Here is a 22,541-nt window from a genome sequence, read left to right as displayed (position 1 = left end):
GCCGTGGTCCACCCGCCCGACGGCCTTGCGGCCCTGCGGCCCTTCGCTCCCCGCCGCGGCCCGCGAACGCCTCCGCCCTCACCTCCGGCGGGCAACGCGGGGCACGCAGCTTCCCGCACCCAGCTGGCCAAAGCCCTTCTCCACCGGGCTCTGGGCGCGGCCACTTCCCACGACGACTTGGGGACACGGGACCCAGCTGCCTGCACGCGTCGCGGCGCTGTGCCGAGCCGCACGGCGGGGGCGTCGCGAGCCTAGGAGCCCACTCAGGCGGCCAGTGGGAGTGGGTGCGTGGGCGGCCGGGCGGCCCCGCGGGCCGCAAGCTCCGGCTCTGGTCGGGCAAGGCCGTGGGGTGGCCAAGGAGGCCCTCGCTCGGCCGTGGCGACCGTGCGCCCGGCGACCACAAAGGGCTCGGGCTGGAGGCCCGCACGGGGAGAGGGGGTCGACGGTGGCTAGGCCGCGCACCGCGCCCTGGCGCCTCGCCCAAAGGCGGCGGGACCAGACGAAGGGCCTCTGGGGGCCTGGCGGCAGGACAGAGAGCGACCGCGGCCACCAAAAAGGGTGTGTGGCCTCCCCGTCGGGGAATCGAACCCCGGTCTCCCGCGTGACAGGCGGGGATACTCACCACTATACTAACGAGGACGGCGGCGACCGTCCTACCGCCCGGCCGCTCTCGGGCTGCCTGCCGACGCGACCCCTGCCCAGCACGGGCCCCCGGCCACCGCGGGTCCCGACCCAACCGGGCACCCAACCAACCGCCTCGCTCACAGCGGCAGCCCGCCACCCCGACAGGGCCCCGGACCCCCGGGGCACTGGACACTCCCCAGGGCGCGCCGCCTCTTGCCTCCCACGCGGGCATTCCGCCGGGAGAAGGGGGCCCGAGAAGGCAAGCGAGGCTGCGAGGACACGGTGGGCGCGCGCCGGCGGGCGTCGGGCCAGGAGAGGCGCGGCTGGGGAGGGGCCGGCCCGCCCACGGCCCGGCTGGGTCCGGGGAGCGACCGGCGGCCGAGCCAGGCGCCTCGGCCGGCCGCCGCGCGCCGGCTCCGTCGACACCCACCCCGGACGGCCGCCTGCCTGCCTGCCTGCCTGCCTGCCTGCCGGGCGCGGCGCGGCGCGCGGCCCGCCAAGGGCGCCGGGGCTCGCGCCGCGTCGGGTCCCAGCCAGGCGAGCGGCCACGCGCCCAGCCAGGCCCGCCGTCAGGATGGCCGAGCGGTCTAAGGCGCTGCGTTCAGGTCGCAGTCTCCCCTGGAGGCGTGGGTTCGAATCCCACTCCTGACAAGCCAGCCTTTTGGCCCGCCGGACAAACGCGCCCGTCCTCCCCGCGCCACTGCCTTGCTCCACACACGCCCTGCCTCCCGCCACCTGCACCCCCACCCCAGGAACCTTCAGTCCTCCTCAGCGCATCTTTCCTCCCCAGCTGGCTGCAGCTGCAGCTGCTGGTTTTCCTGCTCCCCGCCTCCCCCTCGCCCACCCTCCCACTCCCACGGCCCCGCCCCGCCCCCGGCCGCACCGAAGCACGCAGCCCCGCGGCGGCTGGCAAGCCCTCCTCGCGTCGCCGGCGCTCCGACTTCTGCCGGGGAACGGCCAACTCGCTCTCGCAGCCTTGCTTCCACGTCCGCCCGCCCCCGGCCGCTCTCCCTCCGGCCGGCACCCTGTCCTCCGCACCCGCCCCGCCGGCCCGCCTGCGCTCCCCAGTCACACCGAGGCGGCCGAGCCCCCGCCTTGCCCGCCAGGGGGGTGCTGCGTGCCCTCGACGCTTCTGCGCCTTGCGGCCTTGGCCGGGCCACACCTGCCTGCCGCCCGCCAGGGACACGTGCCTCCCAGCCTTCCTGCTGGCCAGCGAACACCGGTCTTCCTGCCACCAGTCCGTCCCGGGAAGGGTGCTCCTCTGGGGAGGGAGCAGAAGCCCTACGTGCCCGTGCAGCCCGCCCACCGGCGGCCGGCCGGCGCCCCCGACCTTCCCGGGGGAAGCCGCTGCCCGGGCCGGAGCCAAGCCCTTCCAGAGCGCGCTCCCTGCCTCAGCCGGCAGTCCCCGAGCCAGGAGCCGCTCTGCCAAAGGGCCCCTCCTCACCAGCACCACCACCCCGTCAGAGCCGGACCTCGGGCGCGCGGTCCGCCAGAGCGCACGAGCCGGGCTCACACGCCTTTGGGTCGGGACCCGGCGGTCGCTGAGAGGAACGTCGGCGCGCGGCCGCAGCGACCACGCAGCGCCTGCGCCTGCACCTGACAGGGATCTCGGCGCCGGGCAGGAGGCGTCGGCTCCCGGCCCCCTCGGGCGACACCGACAGGGTCGCGGCGGCCGTGGTCGGCGCAGAAGGCGCGCGACGGGCCGAGTGGGACCCTCCGAGAGCGCCGCGCCCTGTGGTCCTGCACGTGCCCGGATCCTGGCTTTCAGGTCGCCCCCTCTCCCCGCTCCCCACCGTCGTCTCCTGCTCCGATGGAGCAGATAGATGCCGACGGGCGACGGGCGAGCAGTGAGCAGTGCCGGGCGGGTGGCGGTCAGCGCCCCTGGGGCAGCGTCGGGCGGCGTTGGCCATCGGTGCATGGGTGGTTCAGTGGTAGAATTCTCGCCTGCCACGCGGGAGGCCCGGGTTCGATTCCCGGCCCATGCAGCCGCAGCGTCCCCTTTTGGTCCCGCAGTGCAGCCCCAGAGCCCAGCTAGGTCTGCCGGCTGAAAGACGCTCCAGGCAGCGCTCCTGCAACCGCTGGCTGCTACCTGCCGCCCGCTGCCTCTCCCACGCAGACGCCCACCACCCCACCCCACCCCCACCCCACCCAGAAAAGGCCCTGCTGCCAAGCCTCCGTGGCCCCAAGCCCTGCGGGCTCAGCCGCCCGTGCGTCCAGGCGCCTTTCTTGTGTTTGCCCGCTTCCTCACCCGGACCCAGCCAGGGGCTCAGGGATTGCACTGGAAGGAATAGCCCACGGCTGGCAGCCGCCCGCACCACCTCTTCACCTTTCACAACGTCCGTCTCCAAGCTCCCTGCCTCACTCTCCCCACACTCCGAGAATCAATCACACTACGTTTGCACAGTCAGGAGCAAGGAAGTTGCCACATCTGGCAAGCATACCTCCCTTTCGCCTGGAGGGTCCCTGGACCAGCGTCTTGCAGGAGGAGTTCCAAAGAAGTCCACCAGCTCCCGTCCCTCGGCAGAAATGGGTCTCCAACAGGGACGGCCTCACCGCCTCAAACACCACCCCATGCCCCTGAAACCCTGTTGCGCGCCTCACCTCAGCATCAGCCCTGCCCCCAAGAGCACCACCACCTCAGCCTGCACCCTCACCGTGCCCCTACTTCCCCAAACGCAACCCCCATCCCACCCCCACCCGGCTCCCCACCTCCCCCATTTGCACACCCCCCCCCCCCACCACGCCCAGGTCCTCCCTGAGCCATTCCAAATCCCAGGCTGTCCAGGAACCTGCCTTTGCATTTGGCGCACTGGCCTGCCTCCCCCCACCCCCTACCCCAGGCCAGGGCCTGCTCCTCTTTCTGCTTCTTCCAACACGAGGAGAACTGCTTTACAGTCCTGGGTTAGTCTCAGGTGCTCGGCAAAGTGATTCAGTCCCCTGTTCTTTTCCAGGTGATTTTCCAGTGTAGGTTAAGGCGAGACACGAATACAGTTCTCATGCTACAGAGGAAAGCTCTGTTGCTCATCGACTGTAAGTACAGTATTTCCTATCTCTTGATCCGACTCCAACTTCGTCCCTCCCCTGCCTTTCCCCTTGGCTAGCCCTATGCACGTTTTCTCCGTCTCAAGGTCGGTTTCCCCTTTGCACACAGATTCACTGGTATTCGTTGTTCGAGTCCACAGAGCTTTGTCCCTCTCCACCCGACTCACTTCAGGCAGTGGACCCTTCTGTGGGTCCGTCCGGCGTTGCGGCCCATGGCGATGGCCGCTCCTACTTGATGGCTGCGTCATATTCCACGGTACGTATCTGCCTCACCTTCTCGTGCCGGCCACGGGCCGACGGGCACGTGAGGGTTTCCCACGTCTCGGCTACGGCACCGAGGGCTGCGATGACCCTGGGGGATGCCCGCCTCTCTTCCCATTGGGCGTGTTGTCTTTTCCCGATGAGTAGCCGGGATTGGGTCTGCTGGATCATCATGTGAGCTCTTCTTTGTCCTACTGGTGGACCGATCCTCGACTGATTGACTTCCCCGGAGTGGCAGTTGTTGTTCTGGAAGTGTACAACTACAGCCTGGTGCCCGTGTCCGCTGTACAGCGTTGTGATTCCCTCCTGTGCAGGTGGGATGAGGGTTTCAGATCGGTTTCCGTTACAGGTGAACAGGATACGGGATCTCATTCCCTGTAGTATCCCGTGTCTCCTTGTTGCTCCTCTCCTTTCTACGCAGTACTGGTACGGTACATCCGTTGAGCCCGGCTCCTCATCCATCCCTCCGTCCGTGACTCTGCCCTTGGGAAGCCCGAGGCTGCTTTCCCGAGTCTGAGAGTCTGTCGCTGGTTGCCACAGGGGTGAATTTGTACAACACTTAAGATTCCACCCATCTGTGACCCTGCCTGTTTGACTTCCCTCACCAAGGGTAATATTGCGCAGCTCCAGCTTCCGCTGTTGCTGCCAGTGACACTAATGCACTCGCGTGGACGGCTCAGTGCCATCCCATTCTCTCCCTGTCTCTGGTATGGCACCTACGCGGGTGAGCCGTTGGGGATGGGCACTAGGGTTTCCTCCACGTCTCGGCTATGGCAAGCAGTGCTGCTATGACCGTGGGGTTTGCATGTGTCTTTCCGAATGAAGAGTTGCGGCTCTCACGGGTATGTACCCAGGGTGGGATTGGGACAGCTCGTCTGTTCCCGGCCGACTTACTTGCCTGTTGATTTCGTTTCTTCTGCAAAGCCGATTCCATTGTCGGAGTCACGGTTGTTGCTGAAGCACAGTGGGTTTCCAATATTGTGCTCGTTTCCGATGGACCGCAAAGTGATTCTGTTTCCCGTGTTGTACACGGGATTTTGGATTTCATGTATGTTTTCAGATTCTTGTCCACTCGAGGGGATTCCAGGGTACTGACGCTTATTCCCTGTGTTGAACTGGATCACCTTGGCGCTTCTCCCTTTATCCAGGGTCCTGCGTATCTGTTCGTCCCAGCTGCACACGCATCCCTCCAGCGCTGCCTTTCCGCTGGCGTTCCCCTAAGGTGGTTTTCTGCGTGAGTGGGTTTCTCCTCGGCAAATAGCTCCGTTTTGTATTCTTTCACACGTTCCACATGCCTTTGTCCAACGCGGTCTGACGTGCTTCACCAAGTGTAAGAGTCTCTAGGTCCATCATTGCTTGTGACAAGTGGCAACACTTGACTTATTTCTTTATGACTGAGTGATGGTTCCATGCTACATCTGTGCCACCTCTTCTCGGGCCCGCCACGTGTGGATGGGCGCTGGGGTTTGCTCCGTGTCTTGGCCATGGCAAACAGTGTCGCCGTGTCCGTGGCGGTGTGGGCACCCTCAGACCTCCCCGAGGTTTGCCCTCTGCGGGTGTGTACCCTGGAGGGACGGTTGTGCTCGGTCACATGGGAGCTCTCCTTGGTCCTCGTGAAATCTCAGCCACCCGAGCGGCCAACCACCACTCCCCATCCCACCGTGTGCCCCCAGCCATGTCACACCCGAGACTGGACATTTGCTCCTGATGAGTGGTGACTTTGGTCTCTGGGGCGGTAAGGGGGGCCCACCCATCTCGGACCAGGTCTGGCCCCCATCTGGGACCCCGTTTCTGTCGTTGGCTTGCCTGCGTCCTCAGCCCACCGCTGAGCCTGAGCAGCCTGCAGCACCGCGCACCAGTGTGGCTCGCCCGCTCACCCGCCACCCCGCCCAAATGAATGGAGTGCTCCCCCACCATCTTCCTCATGCCACAGCCCCATCACTGTCACGGCCTGCCCTCTGCCTTTCCCTCCAACTCCAGGCTCGGACCCATCCGCCCCCGCCCCGGCCCCGCCACCAACGCCCTGGAGCTCGGGCCACCCCTCCCACGTCCTGCCCTGGCCTGGCCTGGCCTGCCCTGCCCTGAGGTTCACCAGTGCGGGCCTCCCTCCGGCTCCGCGGACCCACCCCGACCCTACGCCCACCCCTACCTCCCACAGATCCATCCCAGCCTCTCACATGCGCCTGGCAGGGCTTTGCCACCTCGCCCATGCTCCTGCAGAGGGCCTGCTCGAGCGGCCTGCCGATCTTTCGGCCAGGTTCCCTCGAGCCCCACCCATCCCCTCATGCTGGCCCTCCAGGAAGACTCCACCCAAGCACCCCTGGGCCTGCCTGCCAGCCCCTCAGCTCGCCGCCGCCCCCTCTCCCTGCGATGATCGCTCTGCCCAGGTCCCTGATCCACGTGGGGCGCCCACCAGCCATGGCCCCAAGCACCTTCGTCCCATACTCTCCCCCACGCACGCTGATGCCCACGGCCCCGGCAGGGGCCTCAAGGAAACCTCCTTTGGCCACGGCAAGCACACGTCGGGCCACGGGGGCTCCTTTCCCATAGGGGACTCGGCGCCATCCCACCCGATTGTGCCGCCCTCGCTGCACTTTGGTGCCCTTGGTCGGCCGTCCACTTCCCCTCCGAAGGACACAGTCCTTGAACGGACGTGGAATGAAACCCTTTGGGGAAAGACGACCTCGAGATTGGCCCAAGGGGAGACTGTGGTGGGCGATTACCCTCGGGGAGAGTTCCTAGGGGAAGACAATGACAGGTTGGCGAGAGGGATGGAGTGGATCCTGGATAGACAGTTGGATGAGAATGGGAAACTCGTAGATGTCATAACTAGGGGAGGGGTGCGGGGAACAGGGCGCTGTGCGTGTGTGTGTGTGTGTGTGGGTGGGTGGGTGGGTGGGTGTGTGGGTGGGTGTGGGTGTGAGGGCGCCCCAGTGCCCACCTTTGGTTACGAGTGGGGGAGGGAGGCCTGGGGAAATCTTGCCTCAGTCCGGTAGGATTGAGAGCTGTGGTCAGGCAAGGGAAACACCCTGATGGTTGGGTAGTCCTCCCTGGCAGGCATCGCTGCCTCGAGCGCATCTGCCGCCTCCAGGCCGGTGGGCTAGCTTTGCCCAGCCGGGCCGGCCCGCCCCCCCGGATCTGCGAGCTCTCTCACTTCCACTAAGCGGTGGTGGGATTCGAGGCACAGGTCCACATCCGTCTTCACCCCTTTGCCTCGGGGAGAGCGAAGAAGAACTAAAGAGCCCCTTGAGGAAAGTGAAAGAGGAGAGTGAAAACGTTGGCTTCAAACTCAACATTCAGACAACTAAGATCATGGCATCCCGTCCCATCACTTCATGGCAAATAGACGGGGAAAGAACGGAAAGCGGGAAAGACTTCATTTGGGGGGGCTGCCCCAAAGCACTGCAGACGCCGGCCGCGCCGGCGAAATGAAAAGACGTTCGCTCCTTGGGAGAAAAGCTATGACCAACCTAGACAGCATGTCGAAAAGCAGAGACGAGGTCTGTGACGAGGGTCTGTCTCGTGAAAGCTACGGTTTCTCCAGCGGTCACGTACAGATGTGAGAGGTGGAGTATAAAGAAGGATGAGTGCCGAAGAATTGATGCTTTTGGACTGCGGTGTTGGAGAAGACTCTTGAGAGTCCCTTGGACTGCGAGGAGACCCAACCCGTCCATCCTCGAGGAAATCAGTCCTGAATATTCATTAGAAGGACTGAGGCTGAAGCCGAAACGCCAATCCTCTGGCCACCCGACCCGCAAAACTGACTCACGGGGAAAGACCCTGATGGAAGGCAGGAGGAGACCGGGACGACCCGACAGAAGACGAGAGGCTTGGATGGCATCCCCGACTGGACGGACATGAGTTTGAGCAAGCCTCGCGAGTTGGTGATGGACAGGGAAGCCTGGCTGCTGCAGTGCCCTGAGCGACTGAACTGATCCCGATGCCTCCCGGGCGCCGCGGTCCGCCTCCCAGAGCCCACTCAAGACCAGAACCCTCTCGGAGACAGCAGCACCATACGGGAGTCACAGCCAGCCCGGGACCTGGCGCGCAGTGGCCAAGCCGCCCAGAGACGGGGCTGGCATGAGGGACATGGGGAGGCAGGCGTGTCCGTGGCCACTGGCCCCCACTCTCCGAGGCACATCCCCCTCGCTCACCTTCGGCTGCGGCCACCGCCCCTGCCGCTGCTGGCCCCCGCTGGCGACCACCACAGCTCGCGCCCCTACCCCCGCCCCTATCCCCACCCCGCCCTATCCCACCCCACCTCCTCACCGGCCCCGCCCCCCGCCCCCCCTCCCCCCGCCCCCCCGACACCAGGAGAACCAGCACAAGCCCTGGAGCTTCACGGCCGCCACCAGGGCCAGCAGCCGCAGCCCCTCAGGAGGGAGGGAGGCGGGGGATGGGAGGCCTCAGGCCGGTCGTGGTGAAAGCGGCGCGAGGTTGCCACTGCGGCCAACAAAGGTTTGCCCCGGGGGACGGCGGAGGTGGCCTGAATCGTGCTTGGGCTGGAGGTGCAGGGTCCCGGGGGCCTCTGGCGCAGTGCTGAGCTGCTAAGTCGCGTCAGTCCTGTCCGACTCTGTGCGACCCCGTAGACGGCAGCCCACCAGGCTCCCCCGTCCCTGGGATTCTCCAGGCAAGAACACTGGAGTGGCTTGCCATTTCCTTCTGCAATGCATGCAAGTGAAAAGTGAAAGTGAAGTCGCTCGGTCCTATGGGACGTTTAGCGACCCCATGGTCTGCAGCCTCCCAGGCTCCTCGGTCCATAGGGTTTTCCAGGCAGGAGGACTGGAGTGGGTTGCCATTGCGTAGGCTAAAAGGGTAAAGGTGGGAGGGTCGCCGGCGAGGACCCCGGCAGGTGGCAGGCCTCCGGAGAGGAAGAAGAAAGGCTTCCCTGACCGGGAATCGAACCCGGGCCGCGGCGGTGAGAGCGCCGAATCCTAACCACTAGACCACCAGGGAGCGTCGGGGCAAGGCCCTCGCCTGCTCCCGCTGAACCCAGCGCCTCCATGCCACCCGCCCGCGCCACCTTGCCGCCCACACCCGGCCTTTGCAAGTCCAGCCGCCCGCCGGCCCCGTCAGTCCTCCTGCCTTGGCGTGCCGTCTTGCTTTCAGCCCCCTCAAAACACTGCGCGCGCCGCCGGCTTCTCGCACACACGCCAAAAGCCGCGGGCCAGCGGGCTGGCTCCCCGCTCCCAGCTCTCTCTCCCCGCCATCGCCCGTGCCGGGAGGGCGGTGCAGCTCAGCAAAAGGTCGGCCCGCTGCGTTGGCCGGGAATCGAACCCGGGTCAACTGCTTGGAAGGCAGCTATGCTCACCACTATACCACCAACGCTACACAGCCCGGGCGGCCGCCGGACGCCGGCCCCGGGCTCGCCCCAGCATACTCTGGCCGCCGCCGCCGTCGCCGCCGCCCTGCCGCCGCCGCCGCCACCCCTGCCGCCACCGCCTCCCCATCCGCATCCCTGCCCCGACGCCCCGTCAGCCGGAGGCTCTGCGCCGCCGCCGGCGCCACCAGCAGCCGCGCGGCGCCCCATGCGCGTCGGCGCTACGCCGTTGCCGTGGTCCACCCGCCCGACGGCCTTGCGGCCCTGCGGCCCTTCGCTCCCCGCCGCGGCCCGCGAACGCCTCCGCCCTCACCTCCGGCGGGCAACGCGGGGCACGCAGCTTCCCGCACCCAGCTGGCCAAAGCCCTTCTCCACCGGGCTCTGGGCGCGGCCACTTCCCACGACGACTTGGGGACACGGGACCCAGCTGCCTGCACGCGTCGCGGCGCTGTGCCGAGCCGCACGGCGGGGGCGTCGCGAGCCTAGGAGCCCACTCAGGCGGCCAGTGGGAGTGGGTGCGTGGGCGGCCGGGCGGCCCCGCGGGCCGCAAGCTCCGGCTCTGGTCGGGCAAGGCCGTGGGGTGGCCAAGGAGGCCCTCGCTCGGCCGTGGCGACCGTGCGCCCGGCGACCACAAAGGGCTCGGGCTGGAGGCCCGCACGGGGAGAGGGGGTCGACGGTGGCTAGGCCGCGCACCGCGCCCTGGCGCCTCGCCCAAAGGCGGCGGGACCAGACGAAGGGCCTCTGGGGGCCTGGCGGCAGGACAGAGAGCGACCGCGGCCACCAAAAAGGGTGTGTGGCCTCCCCGTCGGGGAATCGAACCCCGGTCTCCCGCGTGACAGGCGGGGATACTCACCACTATACTAACGAGGACGGCGGCGACCGTCCTACCGCCCGGCCGCTCTCGGGCTGCCTGCCGACGCGACCCCTGCCCAGCACGGGCCCCCGGCCACCGCGGGTCCCGACCCAACCGGGCACCCAACCAACCGCCTCGCTCACAGCGGCAGCCCGCCACCCCGACAGGGCCCCGGACCCCCGGGGCACTGGACACTCCCCAGGGCGCGCCGCCTCTTGCCTCCCACGCGGGCATTCCGCCGGGAGAAGGGGGCCCGAGAAGGCAAGCGAGGCTGCGAGGACACGGTGGGCGCGCGCCGGCGGGCGTCGGGCCAGGAGAGGCGCGGCTGGGGAGGGGCCGGCCCGCCCACGGCCCGGCTGGGTCCGGGGAGCGACCGGCGGCCGAGCCAGGCGCCTCGGCCGGCCGCCGCGCGCCGGCTCCGTCGACACCCACCCCGGACGGCCGCCTGCCTGCCTGCCTGCCTGCCTGCCTGCCGGGCGCGGCGCGGCGCGCGGCCCGCCAAGGGCGCCGGGGCTCGCGCCGCGTCGGGTCCCAGCCAGGCGAGCGGCCACGCGCCCAGCCAGGCCCGCCGTCAGGATGGCCGAGCGGTCTAAGGCGCTGCGTTCAGGTCGCAGTCTCCCCTGGAGGCGTGGGTTCGAATCCCACTCCTGACAAGCCAGCCTTTTGGCCCGCCGGACAAACGCGCCCGTCCTCCCCGCGCCACTGCCTTGCTCCACACACGCCCTGCCTCCCGCCACCTGCACCCCCACCCCAGGAACCTTCAGTCCTCCTCAGCGCATCTTTCCTCCCCAGCTGGCTGCAGCTGCAGCTGCTGGTTTTCCTGCTCCCCGCCTCCCCCTCGCCCACCCTCCCACTCCCACGGCCACGCCCCGCCCCCGGCCGCACCGAAGCACGCAGCCCCGCGGCGGCTGGCAAGCCCTCCTCGCGTCGCCGGCGCTCCGACTTCTGCCGGGGAACGGCCAACTCGCTCTCGCAGCCTTGCTTCCACGTCCGCCCCCGGCCGCTCTCCCACCGGCCGGCACCCTGTCTGTCCTCCGCACCCGCCCCGCCGGCCCGCCTGCGCTCCCCAGTCACACCGAGGCGGCCGAGCCCCAGCCTTGCCCGCCAGGGGGGTTGCTGCGTGCCCTCGACGCTTCTGCGCCTTGCGGCCTTGGCCGGGCCACACCTGCCTGCCGCCCGCCAGGGACACGTGCCTCCCAGCCTTCCTGCTGGCCAGCGAACACCGGTCTTCCTGGCACCAGTCCGTCCCGGGAAGGGTGCTCCTCTGGGGAGGGAGCAGAAGCCCTACGTGCCCGTGCAGCCCGCCCACCGGCGGCCGGCCGGCGCCCCCGACCTTCCCGGGGAAGCCGCTGCCCGGGCCGGAGCCAAGCCCTTCCAGAGCGCGCTCCCTGCCTCAGCCGGCAGTCCCCGAGCCAGGAGCCGCTCTGCCAAATGGCCCCTCCTCACCAGCACCACCACCCCGTCAGAGCCGGACCTCGGGCGCGCGGCCCGCCAGAGCGCACGAGCCGGGCTCACACGCCTTTGGGTCGGGACCCGGCGGTCGCTGAGAGGAACGTCGGCGCGCGGCCGCAGCGACCACGCAGCGCCTGCGCCTGCACCTGACAGGGATCTCGGCGCCGGGCAGGAGGCGTCGGCTCCCGGCCCCCTCGGGCGACACCGACAGGGTCGCGGCGGCCGTGGTCGGCGCAGAAGGCGCGCGACGGGCCGAGTGGGACCCTCCGAGAGCGCCGCGCCCTGTGGTCCTGCACGTGCCCGGATCCTGGCTTTCAGGTCGCCCCCTCTCCCCGCTCCCCACCGTCGTCTCCTGCTCCGATGGAGCAGATAGATGCCGACGGGCGACGGGCGAGCAGTGAGCAGTGCCGGGCGGGTGGCGGTCAGCGCCCCTGGGGCAGCGTCGGGCGGCGTTGGCCATCGGTGCATGGGTGGTTCAGTGGTAGAATTCTCGCCTGCCACGCGGGAGGCCCGGGTTCGATTCCCGGCCCATGCAGCCGCAGCGTTCCCTTTTGGTCCCGCAGTGCAGCCCCAGAGCCCAGCTAGGTCTGCCGGCTGAAAGACGCTCCAGGCAGCGCTCCTGCAACCGCTGGCTGCTACCTGCCGCCCGCTGCCTCTCCCACGCAGACGCCCACCACCCCACCCCACCCCCACCCCACCCAGAAAAGGCCCTGCTGCCAAGCCTCCGTGGCCCCAAGCCCTGCGGGCTCAGCCGCCCGTGCGTCCAGGCGCCTTTCTTGTGTTTGCCCGCTTCCTCACCCGGACCCAGCCAGGGGCTCAGGGATTGCACTGGAAGGAATAGCCCACGGCTGGCAGCCGCCCGCACCACCTCTTCACCTTTCACAACGTCCGTCTCCAAGCTCCCTGCCTCACTCTCCCCACACTCCGAGAATCAATCACACTACGTTTGCACAGTCAGGAGCAAGGAAGTTGCCACATCTGGCAAGCATACCTCCCTTTCGCCTGGAGGGTCCCTGGACCAGCGTCTTGCAGGAGGAGTTCCAAAGAAGTCCACCAGCTCCCGTCCCTCGGCAGAAATGGGTCTCCAACAGGGACGGCCTCACCGCCTCAAACACCACCCCATGCCCCTGAAACCCTGTTGCGCGCCTCACCTCAGCATCAGCCCTGCCCCCAAGAGCACCACCACCTCAGCCTGCACCCTCACCGTGCCCCTACTTCCCCAAACGCAACCCCCATCCCACCCCCACCCGGCTCCCCACCTCCCCCATTTGCACACCCCCCCCCCACCACGCCCAGGTCCTCCCTGAGCCATTCCAAATCCCAGGCTGTCCAGGAACCTGCCTTTGCATTTGGCGCACTGGCCTGCCTCCCCCCACCCCCTACCCCAGGCCAGGGCCTGCTCCTCTTTCTGCTTCTTCCAACACGAGGAGAACTGCTTTACAGTCCTGGGTTAGTCTCAGGTGCTCGGCAAAGTGATTCAGTCCCCTGTTCTTTTCCAGGTGATTTTCCAGTGTAGGTTAAGGCGAGACACGAATACAGTTCTCATGCTACAGAGGAAAGCTCTGTTGCTCATCGACTGTAAGTACAGTATTTCCTATCTCTTGATCCGACTCCAACTTCGTCCCTCCCCTGCCTTTCCCCTTGGCTAGCCCTATGCACGTTTTCTCCGTCTCAAGGTCGGTTTCCCCTTTGCACACAGATTCACTGGTATTCGTTGTTCGAGTCCACAGAGCTTTGTCCCTCTCCACCCGACTCACTTCAGGCAGTGGACCCTTCTGTGGGTCCGTCCGGCGTTGGGGCCCATGGCGATGGCCGCTCCTACTTGATGGCTGCGTCATATTCCACGGTACGTATCTGCCTCACCTTCTCGTGCCGGCCACGGGCCGACGGGCACGTGAGGGTTTCCCACGTCTCGGCTACGGCACCGAGGGCTGCGATGACCCTGGGGGATGCCCGCCTCTCTTCCCATTGGGCGTGTTGTCTTTTCCCGATGAGTAGCCGGGATTGGGTCTGCTGGATCATCATGTGAGCTCTTCTTTGTCCTACTGGTGGACCGATCCTCGACTGATTGACTTCCCCGGAGTGGCAGTTGTTGTTCTGGAAGTGTACAACTACAGCCTGGTGCCCGTGTCCGCTGTACAGCGTTGTGATTCCCTCCTGTGCAGGTGGGATGAGGGTTTCAGATCGGTTTCCGTTACAGGTGAACAGGATACGGGATCTCATTCCCTGTAGTATTCCGTGTCTCCTTGTTGCTCCTCTCCTTTCTACGCAGTACTGGTACGGTACATCCGTTGAGCCCGGCTCCTCATCCATCCCTCCGTCCGTGACTCTGCCCTTGGGAAGCCCGAGGCTGCTTTCCCGAGTCTGAGAGTCTGTCGCTGGTTGCCACAGGGGTGAATTTGTACAACACTTAAGATTCCACCCATCTGTGACCCTGCCTGTTTGACTTCCCTCACCAAGGGTAATATTGCGCAGCTCCAGCTTCCGCTGTTGCTGCCAGTGACACTAATGCACTCGCGTGGACGGCTCAGTGCCATCCCATTCTCTCCCTGTCTCTGGTATGGCACCTACGCGGGTGAGCCGTTGGGGATGGGCACTAGGGTTTCCTCCACGTCTCGGCTATGGCAAGCAGTGCTGCTATGACCGTGGGGTTTGCATGTGTCTTTCCGAATGAAGAGTTGCGGCTCTCACGGGTATGTACCCAGGGTGGGATTGGGACAGCTCGTCTGTTCCCGGCCGACTTACTTGCCTGTTGATTTCGTTTCTTCTGCAAAGCCGATTCCATTGTCGGAGTCACGGTTGTTGCTGAAGCACAGTGGGTTTCCAATATTGTGCTCGTTTCCGATGGACCGCAAAGTGATTCTGTTTCCCGTGTTGTACACGGGATTTTGGATTTCATGTATGTTTTCAGATTCTTGTCCACTCGAGGGGATTCCAGGGTACTGACGCTTATTCCCTGTGTTGAACTGGATCACCTTGGCGCTTCTCCCTTTATCCAGGGTCCTGCGTATCTGTTCGTCCCAGCTGCACACGCATCCCTCCAGCGCTGCCTTTCCGCTGGCGTTCCCCTAAGGTGGTTTTCTGCGTGAGTGGGTTTCTCCTCGGCAAATAGCTCCGTTTTGTATTCTTTCACACGTTCCACATGCCTTTGTCCAACGCGGTCTGACGTGCTTCACCAAGTGTAAGAGTCTCTAGGTCCATCATTGCTTGTGACAAGTGGCAACACTTGACTTATTTCTTTATGACTGAGTGATGGTTCCATGCTACATCTGTGCCACCTCTTCTCGGGCCCGCCACGTGTGGATGGGCGCTGGGGTTTGCTCCGTGTCTTGGCCATGGCAAACAGTGTCGCCGTGTCCGTGGCGGTGTGGGCACCCTCAGACCTCCCCGAGGTTTGCCCTCTGCGGGTGTGTACCCTGGAGGGACGGTTGTGCTCGGTCACATGGGAGCTCTCCTTGGTCCTCGTGAAATCTCAGCCACCCGAGCGGCCAACCACCACTCCCCATCCCACCGTGTGCCCCCAGCCATGTCACACCCGAGACTGGACATTTGCTCCTGATGAGTGGTGACTTTGGTCTCTGGGGCGGTAAGGGGGGCCCACCCATCTCGGACCAGGTCTGGCCCCCATCTGGGACCCCGTTTCTGTCGTTGGCTTGCCTGCGTCCTCAGCCCACCGCTGAGCCTGAGCAGCCTGCAGCACCGCGCACCAGTGTGGCTCGCCCGCTCACCCGCCACCCCGCCCAAATGAATGGAGTGCTCCCCCACCATCTTCCTCATGCCACAGCCCCATCACTGTCACGGCCTGCCCTCTGCCTTTCCCTCCAACTCCAGGCTCGGACCCATCCGCCCCCGCCCCGGCCCCGCCACCAACGCCCTGGAGCTCGGGCCACCCCTCCCACGTCCTGCCCTGGCCTGGCCTGGCCTGCCCTGCCCTGAGGTTCACCAGTGCGGGCCTCCCTCCGGCTCCGCGGACCCACCCCGACCCTACGCCCACCCCTACCTCCCACAGATCCATCCCAGCCTCTCACATGCGCCTGGCAGGGCTTTGCCACCTCGCCCATGCTCCTGCAGAGGGCCTGCTCGAGCGGCCTGCCGATCTTTCGGCCAGGTTCCCTCGAGCCCCACCCATCCCCTCATGCTGGCCCTCCAGGAAGACTCCACCCAAGCACCCCTGGGCCTGCCTGCCAGCCCCTCAGCTCGCCGCCGCCCCCTCTCCCTGCGATGATCGCTCTGCCCAGGTCCCTGATCCACGTGGGGCGCCCACCAGCCATGGCCCCAAGCACCTTCGTCCCATACTCTCCCCCACGCACGCTGATGCCCACGGCCCCGGCAGGGGCCTCAAGGAAACCTCCTTTGGCCACGGCAAGCACACGTCGGGCCACGGGGGCTCCTTTCCCATAGGGGACTCGGCGCCATCCCACCCGATTGTGCCGCCCTCGCTGCACTTTGGTGCCCTTGGTCGGCCGTCCACTTCCCCTCCGAAGGACACAGTCCTTGAACGGACGTGGAATGAAACCCTTTGGGGAAAGATGACCTCGAGATTGGCCCAAGGGGAGACTGTGGTGGGCGATTACCCTCGGGGAGAGTTCCTAGGGGAAGACAATGACAGGTTGGCGAGAGGGATGGAGTGGATCCTGGATAGACAGTTGGATGAGAATGGGAAACTCGTAGATGTCATAACTAGGGGAGGGGTGCGGGGAACAGGGCGCTGTGCGTGTGTGTGTGTGTGTGTGTGGGTGGGTGGGTGGGTGGGTGTGTGGGTGGGTGTGGGTGTGAGGGCGCCCCAGTGCCCACCTTTGGTTACGAGTGGGGGAGGGAGGCCTGGGGAAATCTTGCCTCAGTCCGGTAGGATTGAGAGCTGTGGTCAGGCAAGGGAAACACCCTGATGGTTGGGTAGTCCTCCCTGGCAGGCATCGCTGCCTCGAGCGCATCTGCCGCCTCCAGGCCGGTGGGCTAGCTTTGCCCAGCCGGGCCGGCCCGCCCCCCCGGATCTGCGAGCTCTCTCACTTCCACTAAGCGGTGGTGGGATTCGAGGCACAGGTCCACATCCGTCTTCACCCCTTTGCCTCGGGGAGAGCGAAGAAGAACTAAAGAGCCCCTTGAGGAAAGTGAAAGAGGAGAGTGAAAACGTTGGCTTCAAACTCAACATTCAGACAACTAAGATCATGGCATCCCGTCCCATCACTTCATGGCAAATAGACGGGGAAAGAACGGAAAGCGGGAAAGACTTCATTTGGGGGGGCTGCCCCAAAGCACTGCAGACGCCGGCCGCGCCGGCGAAATGAAAAGACGTTCGCTCCTTGGGAGAAAAGCTATGACCAACCTAGACAGCATGTCGAAAAGCAGAGACGAGGTCTGTGACGAGGGTCTGTCTCGTGAAAGCTACGGTTTCTCCAGCGGTCACGTACAGATGTGAGAGGTGGAGTATAAAGAAGGATGAGTGCCGAAGAATTGATGCTTTTGGACTGCGGTGTTGGAGAAGACTCTTGAGAGTCCCTTGGACTGCGAGGAGACCCAACCCGTCCATCCTCGAGGAAATCAGTCCTGAATATTCATTAGAAGGACTGAGGCTGAAGCCGAAACGCCAATCCTCTGGCCACCCGACCCGCAAAACTGACTCACGGGGAAAGACCCTGATGGAAGGCAGGAGGAGACCGGGACGACCCGACAGAAGACGAGAGGCTTGGATGGCATCCCCGACTGGACGGACATGAGTTTGAGCAAGCCTCGCGAGTTGGTGATGGACAGGGAAGCCTGGCTGCTGCAGTGCCCTGAGCGACTGAACTGATCCCGATGCCTCCCGGGCGCCGTGGTCCGCCTCCCAGAGCCCACTCAAGACCAGAACCCTCTCGGAGACAGCAGCACCATACGGGAGTCACAGCCAGCCCGGGACCTGGCGCGCAGTGGCCAAGCCGCCCAGAGACGGGGCTGGCATGAGGGACATGGGGAGGCAGGCGTGTCCGTGGCCACTGGCCCCCACTCTCCGAGGCACATCCCCCTCGCTCACCTTCGGCTGCGGCCACCGCCCCTGCCGCTGCTGGCCCCCGCTGGCGACCACCACAGCTCGCGCCCCTACCCCCGCCCCTATCCCCACCCCGCCCTATCCCACCCCACCTCCTCACCGGCCCCGCCCCCCGCCCCCCCTCCCCCCGCCCCCCCGACACCAGGAGAACCAGCACAAGCCCTGGAGCTTCACGGCCGCCACCAGGGCCAGCAGCCGCAGCCCCTCAGGAGGGAGGGAGGCGGGGGATGGGAGGCCTCAGGCCGGTCGTGGTGAAAGCGGCGCGAGGTTGCCACTGCGGCCAACAAAGGTTTGCCCCGGGGGACGGCGGAGGTGGCCTGAATCGTGCTTGGGCTGGAGGTGCAGGGTCCCGGGGGCCTCTGGCGCAGTGCTGAGCTGCTAAGTCGCGTCAGTCCTGTCCGACTCTGTGCGACCCCGTAGACGGCAGCCCACCAGGCTCCCCCGTCCCTGGGATTCTCCAGGCAAGAACACTGGAGTGGCTTGCCATTTCCTTCTGCAATGCATGCAAGTGAAAAGTGAAAGTGAAGTCGCTCGGTCCTATGGGACGTTTAGCGACCCCATGGTCTGCAGCCTCCCAGGCTCCTCGGTCCATAGGGTTTTCCAGGCAGGAGGACTGGAGTGGGTTGCCATTGCGTAGGCTAAAAGGGTAAAGGTGGGAGGGTCGCCGGCGAGGACCCCGGCAGGTGGCAGGCCTCCGGAGAGGAAGAAGAAAGGCTTCCCTGACCGGGAATCGAACCCGGGCCGCGGCGGTGAGAGCGCCGAATCCTAACCACTAGACCACCAGGGAGCGTCGGGGCAAGGCCCTCGCCTGCTCCCGCTGAACCCAGCGCCTCCATGCCACCCGCCCGCGCCACCTTGCCGCCCACACCCGGCCTTTGCAAGTCCAGCCGCCCGCCGGCCCCGTCAGTCCTCCTGCCTTGGCGTGCCGTCTTGCTTTCAGCCCCCTCAAAACACTGCGCGCGCCGCCGGCTTCTCGCACACACGCCAAAAGCCGCGGGCCAGCGGGCTGGCTCCCCGCTCCCAGCTCTCTCTCCCTGCCATCGCCCGTGCCGGGAGGGCGGTGCAGCTCAGCAAAAGGTCGGCCCGCTGCGTTGGCCGGGAATCGAACCCGGGTCAACTGCTTGGAAGGCAGCTATGCTCACCACTATACCACCAACGCTACACAGCCCGGGCGGCCGCCGGACGCCGGCCCCGGGCTCGCCCCAGCATAATCTCGCCGCCGCCGCCGCCCCTGCCGCCCCTGCCGCCACCGCCTCCGCATCCCTGCCCGGACGCCCCGTCAGCCGGAGGCTCTGCGCCGCCGCCGGCGCCACCAGCAGCCGCGCGGCGCCCCATGCGCGTCGGCGCTACGCCGTTGCCGTGGTCCACCGGCCCGACGGCCTTGCGGCCCTGCGGCCCTTCGCTCCCCGCCGCGGCCCGCGAACGCCTCCGCCCTCACCTCCGGCGGGCAACGCGGGGCACGCAGCTTCCCGCACCCAGCTGGCCAAAGCCCTTCTCCACCGGGCTCTGGGCGCGGCCACTTCCCACGACGACTTGGGGACACGGGACCCAGCTGCCTGCACGCGTCGCGGCGCTGTGCCGAGCCGCACGGCGGGGGCGTCGCGAGCCTAGGAGCCCACTCAGGCGGCCAGTGGGAGTGGGTGCGTGGGCGGCCGGGCGGCCCCGCGGGCCGCAAGCTCCGGCTCTGGTCGGGCAAGGCCGTGGGGTGGCCAAGGAGGCCCTCGCTCGGCCGTGGCGACCGTGCGCCCGGCGACCACAAAGGGCTCGGGCTGGAGGCCCGCACGGGGAGAGGGGGTCGACGGTGGCTAGGCCGCGCACCGCGCCCTGGCGCCTCGCCCAAAGGCGGCGGGACCAGACGAAGGGCCTCTGGGGGCCTGGCGGCAGGACAGAGAGCGACCGCGGCCACCAAAAAGGGTGTGTGGCCTCCCCGTCGGGGAATCGAACCCCGGTCTCCCGCGTGACAGGCGGGGATACTCACCACTATACTAACGAGGACGGCGGCGACCGTCCTACCGCCCGGCCGCTCTCGGGCTGCCTGCCGACGCGACCCCTGCCCAGCACGGGCCCCCGGCCACCGCGGGTCCCGACCCAACCGGGCACCCAACCAACCGCCTCGCTCACAGCGGCAGCCCGCCACCCCGACAGGGCCCCGGACCCCCGGGGCACTGGACACTCCCCAGGGCGCGCCGCCTCTTGCCTCCCACGCGGGCATTCCGCCGGGAGAAGGGGGCCCGAGAAGGCAAGCGAGGCTGCGAGGACACGGTGGGCGCGCGCCGGCCGGCGTCGGGCCAGGAGAGGCGCGGCTGGGGAGGGGCCGGCCCGCCCACGGCCCGGCTGGGTCCGGGGAGCGACCGGCGGCCGAGCCAGGCGCCTCGGCCGGCCGCCGCGCGCCGGCTCCGTCGACACCCACCCCGGACGGCCGCCTGCCTGCCTGCCTGCCTGCCTGCCTGCCGGGCGCGGCGCGGCGCGCGGCCCGCCAAGGGCGCCGGGGCTCGCGCCGCGTCGGGTCCCAGCCAGGCGAGCGGCCACGCGCCCAGCCAGGCCCGCCGTCAGGATGGCCGAGCGGTCTAAGGCGCTGCGTTCAGGTCGCAGTCTCCCCTGGAGGCGTGGGTTCGAATCCCACTCCTGACAAGCCAGCCTTTTGGCCCGCCGGACAAACGCGCCCGTCCTCCCCGCGCCACTGCCTTGCTCCACACACGCCCTGCCTCCCGCCACCTGCACCCCCACCCCAGGAACCTTCAGTCCTCCTCAGCGCATCTTTCCTCCCCAGCTGGCTGCAGCTGCAGCTGCTGGTTTTCCTGCTCCCCGCCTCCCCCTCGCCCACCCTCCCACTCCCACGGCCACGCCCCGCCCCCGGCCGCACCGAAGCACGCAGCCCCGCGGCGGCTGGCAAGCCCTCCTCGCGTCGCCGGCGCTCCGACTTCTGCCGGGGAACGGCCAACTCGCTCTCGCAGCCTTGCTTCCACGTCCGCCCCCGGCCGCTCTCCCACCGGCCGGCACCCTGTCTGTCCTCCGCACCCGCCCCGCCGGCCCGCCTGCGCTCCCCAGTCACACCGAGGCGGCCGAGCCCCAGCCTTGCCCGCCAGGGGGGTTGCTGCGTGCCCTCGACGCTTCTGCGCCTTGCGGCCTTGGCCGGGCCACACCTGCCTGCCGCCCGCCAGGGACACGTGCCTCCCAGCCTTCCTGCTGGCCAGCGAACACCGGTCTTCCTGGCACCAGTCCGTCCCGGGAAGGGTGCTCCTCTGGGGAGGGAGCAGAAGCCCTACGTGCCCGTGCAGCCCGCCCACCGGCGGCCGGCCGGCGCCCCCGACCTTCCCGGGGAAGCCGCTGCCCGGGCCGGAGCCAAGCCCTTCCAGAGCGCGCTCCCTGCCTCAGCCGGCAGTCCCCGAGCCAGGAGCCGCTCTGCCAAATGGCCCCTCCTCACCAGCACCACCACCCCGTCAGAGCCGGACCTCGGGCGCGCGGCCCGCCAGAGCGCACGAGCCGGGCTCACACGCCTTTGGGTCGGGACCCGGCGGTCGCTGAGAGGAACGTCGGCGCGCGGCCGCAGCGACCACGCAGCGCCTGCGCCTGCACCTGACAGGGATCTCGGCGCCGGGCAGGAGGCGTCGGCTCCCGGCCCCCTCGGGCGACACCGACAGGGTCGCGGCGGCCGTGGTCGGCGCAGAAGGCGCGCGACGGGCCGAGTGGGACCCTCCGAGAGCGCCGCGCCCTGTGGTCCTGCACGTGCCCGGATCCTGGCTTTCAGGTCGCCCCCTCTCCCCGCTCCCCACCGTCGTCTCCTGCTCCGATGGAGCAGATAGATGCCGACGGGCGACGGGCGAGCAGTGAGCAGTGCCGGGCGGGTGGCGGTCAGCGCCCCTGGGGCAGCGTCGGGCGGCGTTGGCCATCGGTGCATGGGTGGTTCAGTGGTAGAATTCTCGCCTGCCACGCGGGAGGCCCGGGTTCGATTCCCGGCCCATGCAGCCGCAGCGTCCCCTTTTGGTCCCGCAGTGCAGCCCCAGAGCCCAGCTAGGTCTGCCGGCTGAAAGACGCTCCAGGCAGCGCTCCTGCAACCGCTGGCTGCTACCTGCCGCCCGCTGCCTCTCCCACGCAGACGCCCACCACCCCACCCCACCCCCACCCCACCCAGAAAAGGCCCTGCTGCCAAGCCTCCGTGGCCCCAAGCCCTGCGGGCTCAGCCGCCCGTGCGTCCAGGCGCCTTTCTTGTGTTTGCCCGCTTCCTCACCCGGACCCAGCCAGGGGCTCAGGGATTGCACTGGAAGGAATAGCCCACGGCTGGCAGCCGCCCGCACCACCTCTTCACCTTTCACAACGTCCGTCTCCAAGCTCCCTGCCTCACTCTCCCCACACTCCGAGAATCAATCACACTACGTTTGCACAGTCAGGAGCAAGGAAGTTGCCACATCTGGCAAGCATACCTCCCTTTCGCCTGGAGGGTCCCTGGACCAGCGTCTTGCAGGAGGAGTTCCAAAGAAGTCCACCAGCTCCCGTCCCTCGGCAGAAATGGGTCTCCAACAGGGACGGCCTCACCGCCTCAAACACCACCCCATGCCCCTGAAACCCTGTTGCGCGCCTCACCTCAGCATCAGCCCTGCCCCCAAGAGCACCACCACCTCAGCCTGCACCCTCACCGTGCCCCTACTTCCCCAAACGCAACCCCCATCCCACCCCCACCCGGCTCCCCACCTCCCCCATTTGCACACCCCCCCCCCACCACGCCCAGGTCCTCCCTGAGCCATTCCAAATCCCAGGCTGTCCAGGAACCTGCCTTTGCATTTGGCGCACTGGCCTGCCTCCCCCCACCCCCTACCCCAGGCCAGGGCCTGCTCCTCTTTCTGCTTCTTCCAACACGAGGAGAACTGCTTTACAGTCCTGGGTTAGTCTCAGGTGCTCGGCAAAGTGATTCAGTCCCCTGTTCTTTTCCAGGTGATTTTCCAGTGTAGGTTAAGGCGAGACACGAATAC

General features: G+C 67.2%; 13 non-coding genes across 13 annotated transcripts; 6 read left to right on the top strand and 7 right to left on the bottom strand.

The window, feature by feature from the left end:
- Positions 1–567: 567 nt before the first annotated feature.
- TRNAD-GUC (transfer RNA aspartic acid (anticodon GUC)) lies at positions 568–639 on the bottom strand. The gene has a single exon. It is a non-coding gene; the product is annotated as a tRNA-Asp (tRNA).
- A 553-nt stretch (positions 640–1,192) lies between these two features.
- TRNAL-CAG (transfer RNA leucine (anticodon CAG)) lies at positions 1,193–1,275 on the top strand. The gene has a single exon. It is a non-coding gene; the product is annotated as a tRNA-Leu (tRNA).
- Positions 1,276–2,538: 1,263 nt separating this feature from the next.
- On the top strand, positions 2,539–2,609 carry TRNAG-GCC (transfer RNA glycine (anticodon GCC)). The gene has a single exon. It is a non-coding gene; the product is annotated as a tRNA-Gly (tRNA).
- A 6,202-nt stretch (positions 2,610–8,811) lies between these two features.
- Positions 8,812–8,883, bottom strand: TRNAE-CUC (transfer RNA glutamic acid (anticodon CUC)). The gene has a single exon. It is a non-coding gene; the product is annotated as a tRNA-Glu (tRNA).
- A 300-nt stretch (positions 8,884–9,183) lies between these two features.
- Positions 9,184–9,255, bottom strand: TRNAG-UCC (transfer RNA glycine (anticodon UCC)). The gene has a single exon. It is a non-coding gene; the product is annotated as a tRNA-Gly (tRNA).
- A 790-nt stretch (positions 9,256–10,045) lies between these two features.
- Positions 10,046–10,117, bottom strand: TRNAD-GUC (transfer RNA aspartic acid (anticodon GUC)). The gene has a single exon. It is a non-coding gene; the product is annotated as a tRNA-Asp (tRNA).
- A 553-nt stretch (positions 10,118–10,670) lies between these two features.
- TRNAL-CAG (transfer RNA leucine (anticodon CAG)) lies at positions 10,671–10,753 on the top strand. The gene has a single exon. It is a non-coding gene; the product is annotated as a tRNA-Leu (tRNA).
- A 1,263-nt stretch (positions 10,754–12,016) lies between these two features.
- On the top strand, positions 12,017–12,087 carry TRNAG-GCC (transfer RNA glycine (anticodon GCC)). The gene has a single exon. It is a non-coding gene; the product is annotated as a tRNA-Gly (tRNA).
- Positions 12,088–18,289: 6,202 nt separating this feature from the next.
- Positions 18,290–18,361, bottom strand: TRNAE-CUC (transfer RNA glutamic acid (anticodon CUC)). Its single transcript has one exon. It is a non-coding gene; the product is annotated as a tRNA-Glu (tRNA).
- A 300-nt stretch (positions 18,362–18,661) lies between these two features.
- TRNAG-UCC (transfer RNA glycine (anticodon UCC)) lies at positions 18,662–18,733 on the bottom strand. The gene has a single exon. It is a non-coding gene; the product is annotated as a tRNA-Gly (tRNA).
- Positions 18,734–19,497: 764 nt separating this feature from the next.
- TRNAD-GUC (transfer RNA aspartic acid (anticodon GUC)) lies at positions 19,498–19,569 on the bottom strand. Its single transcript has one exon. It is a non-coding gene; the product is annotated as a tRNA-Asp (tRNA).
- A 553-nt stretch (positions 19,570–20,122) lies between these two features.
- On the top strand, positions 20,123–20,205 carry TRNAL-CAG (transfer RNA leucine (anticodon CAG)). Its single transcript has one exon. It is a non-coding gene; the product is annotated as a tRNA-Leu (tRNA).
- A 1,263-nt stretch (positions 20,206–21,468) lies between these two features.
- On the top strand, positions 21,469–21,539 carry TRNAG-GCC (transfer RNA glycine (anticodon GCC)). Its single transcript has one exon. It is a non-coding gene; the product is annotated as a tRNA-Gly (tRNA).
- Positions 21,540–22,541: the final 1,002 nt, after the last annotated feature.

This window comes from Bos grunniens, chromosome 3, assembly GCF_055505025.1.
Source record: "Bos grunniens cultivar Pamir isolate PY7600 chromosome 3, Bosgru_T2T1.0, whole genome shotgun sequence".
NCBI lineage: Eukaryota > Metazoa > Chordata > Mammalia > Artiodactyla > Bovidae > Bos > Bos grunniens.
Note: the sequence above shows the minus strand (reverse complement) of the source record. Positions and strands in the feature narration are given on the sequence as shown.